Genomic DNA, 3,620 nt, shown 5'->3' with positions numbered 1-3,620 from the left:
CAAAAATGAAGTGCAGGGAGGAGCAAGAAGAAAGCCAAAGGAGAAATGGATTCGGGAGGAAGCGTGTTTGGATGGTTTGAGGCGGCTCTTGCTATTCCCACGCGGGAGGAACACATGTGGGCCCGTTCCCACTCCTGTTACACAGCAGCATTTGCACCCAGTAAGCTCTCCCGTCGAATCTCTGGTCTCGGGGACCAATATTCTGCTCATCATTTTAGGGCTTCAACTGGGGGGAAATGGGTGTTTATGGAGGAGGGTTATATAGACATTATGTTCACGTAATGAAAAAAAAATCAGATGGAAAGTTTAATTTATCCATTGAGAAACCTCGCTAACGTCTTTTTCAACTAACCCCCCAAGGGTTTCACTTTTATTTCCTGTGCATCCGTGTCAATGTTTGTTATAAAGGGTGTCCCAAAATTCACGCAAGATTTGAATTTTGCGTGAGCATTAACAACAACAACAAAAAAGCCTAATTTTACTTGGTTTGTTGAATCAGATTCTAATTATCTGTTGCCCTTTGATTTCAATCCCTTCAACTTGATAAGCATCACCAAGTACCAGTGATGGCCCAGGAGCAGGGACAATGAAGACCACGGCTTTGCATATGTGCCAGCAAAGCCGTGGAGGCCATTTACCCGATGCGCTATTCCATACATAACCCTAGACTGTGTCCTTTATAAATCAATAAAAAATTTACAATTTTTAATTATAAACCTGTGTCTTCTATCAAAATTACCTCTTGCGTGAATTTTGGGACACCCTATAAAAACTCTAGCAAACATCTCTGCTTCCTGTTCCGCACCATGCAGTACCCCTTTGCACCCACCAGAGGGCGCACTTCTTGCTCCCCGGTTTATGTCTGCAGGTGCTTCCTTCTTTGAAGGGTGCTCCCTCATTTATTTCTCTCTTCCTCTATAAATGGACGCTTGGACATAATCTTTTACTGTCACAAACAACGTAGCAAAGGACAAATAACCTTGCCCAAGTGTCATTTTGTGCTGGTAAGGCTGGAGGGAAATTCCCAGAAGCAGGATGGCTGGGTCCAAGGTAAATTCACTTGTTGACGGTCATATTCCCCGTCAGGGCATGTGCCCGGGTTGCGGGCTCGATCCCCAATAGGGGGCCTGGAGGAAGCAGCTGATCCATGATTCTCTCTCATCATTGATGTTTCTCTTTCTCCCTTCCTCTCTGAGATCAATACAAAGGTATGTTTTAAAAAATAAACGCATTTTAAGCACACACAAGGACAAAGTACCTTGAAATGCTATATTGAGCTACAGTGGATGTGTGTATGTGCATGTGCTTATGTAACTGCCACTCAATAGAGTTCGAGTTGCCAGCGTGTATGGGTGGTGGTCGGAGGCAGCTGATCCATGATTCTCTCTCATCATTGATGTTTCTCTTTCTCCCTTCCTCTCTGAGATCAATACAAAGGTATGTTTTAAAAAATAAACGCATTTTAAGCACACACAAGGACAAAGTACCTTGAAATGCTATATTGAGCTACAGTGGATGTGTGTATGTGCATGTGCACAGTGTGACGGATGGCTTATGTAACTGCCCCTCAATAGAGTTCGAGTTGCCAGCGTGTATGGGTGGTGGTCTCTCATTTCAGTTCCTAGTATATTGCTCTATGGCCCCCTTCTTTCTAGCCTGGCTGGTCCCTACGTCCCTGGAACCACCGTGCCATCCACCTCACCTCGCTCGCCTAGAACCCTAGTTATTTCAGTGAACGACTGCTCGGAACAGCTGCTCTGGTGCTGTTGGCAAACACAGGACAAAGGCAGCATCCAGAACTCCCTCACTGCCCATGAGAGGCTGTGATTGGCCCAGGTTCGTCCCTTTTCTTTTGTTTGTTTAATCCTCACCCGAGGATATTTTTCCATTGATTTTTATTTAACAATTTATTTTTTAAATTTATTGACTTCGGAGAGGAAGAGAGGGAGAGACAGAAACATCAATGCTAAGAGAAAATCATACACCGGCTGCCTCCAGCATGCCCCCTACTGGGGATCGAGCCTGCAACCTGGGCATGTGCCCTTGGCTGGAATCGAACCTGGGACCCTTCAGTCCGCAGGTCAACGCTCTATCCACTGAGCCACACCAGGTAGGGCCCCATTGATTTTTAAACACAGAGGCAGGGAGGGGGAGAGACAGAGAAAAACAGCCATCGGTTGCCTCCTTCCCTCCCCCCAACCAGAGCTGGGGATCAAGCCTACAACTGAGGTACGTGCCCTTGACCGGAATCGAACCTGGGCCCTTTCAGTCCAAGGGCTGAAGCTCTACCCACTGAGCAACACCAGCCAGGCCCCCAGTTTGTCCTTTACAGCCCTACCCTCGCTGGAGCCTCAAGGTGGGGGTGTGCATCTCCCGGCCTTTGATCTGGGGTGGCCTTGGCGGCTGCCTCTGGTCAATGGCAAGAGGCATTGTGTCAGCGGCGAGCACAGGCCTAAGACACGATGCTCTACCCACTGAGCCACACCAGCCAGGGCCCCAGTTTGTCCTTTACAGCCCTGCCCTCGCTGTAGCCTCAGGTGGGGGCGTGCATCTCCCGGCCTTTGATCTGGGGCGGCCCTGGCGGCTGCCTCTGGTCAATGGCAAGAGGCATGTGTCAGCGGCGAGCACAGGCCTAAGAAACCCAGTCATTCCCGCTGTGCGTGGCGTCAACCAGCTCGTGAGGAGAAAGAACAGCTGAGAGCAAACAGCGCCTGCCGTCACCACCCAGTTTTATTAAAGTTTAAACATCCAAACATTTTAGAGGACGGAGGCCTACTCAGAAACAAGGCCGCCAGCGTTTCCAGCTTAAAGGCGCACACACACACACACACACACACACACTCTGCGCGCACAGTCCAGGCAGCAGGAGTCTCTATTTTTACGGTGAGAATCAGGCGCTGAGATCTCAGAATGTGTATCAGAAACGACTGCAGCAGTCGGAGCCCTTCAGCGAAGCTCGACACCGTAATTCCACGTTCAAGGCAGGACTTGTCCCGACAGGGCACCCCGCCCAGCAGCCCCTGCCCGAGGCGCTTCCGGTCAGAGACCAGCTGTCGCCCGCAGGGACCGAAAGGGGCGGTCAGATCCCAAAGGAAAAGATGGCAAAGTGTCTGTTTCACGGCGGACATCCTTAAGCGAGACGGGAACAAGTAATGCCTGGGTTCGGACCTCACAACCCCCAGGGGCCCCAGGACACCCCGTGAGAACCAGCGTCTCCTGAAAGGCTACTCGCCTTTAGCTTCAGCTCCAACAGCCCTTCCAGCCGCCCGCCCAGCTAGGGGCCTGTCACAGTGTAGCCAACCTGGCAGCGCCCACCACTTGAGTCTCCACTTGACACCCCGTGCCCAACCCGCCCGACAGAGCTGGCACTCAGGTACCAGAGTACCTGGTGCTAAGTGCTACCTGTAAGCACCTTACGTAGTCCTCCCACAGGCCTTTGAGCCCTGGCCGGTGTGACTCAGTGGCTAGAGCACCAGCCTGCGGACTGGAGGGTCCTGGGTTCAATTCCGGTCAAGGGCGTGACCTTAGTTGCAGGCTCCATGCTCAGCCCGGGCCCTAGTCAGGGCTCCTGTGGAAGGCAACCAACTGACATGTCTCCCTCACATCAATGTTTCTCTATC

This window comes from Myotis davidii, unplaced genomic scaffold, assembly GCF_000327345.1.
Source record: "Myotis davidii unplaced genomic scaffold, ASM32734v1 scaffold164, whole genome shotgun sequence".
Classification (NCBI taxonomy): Eukaryota; Metazoa; Chordata; class Mammalia; order Chiroptera; family Vespertilionidae; genus Myotis; species Myotis davidii.
The sequence above is the reverse complement of the archived record's forward strand: the minus strand, read 5'-3'. Positions refer to the sequence as shown.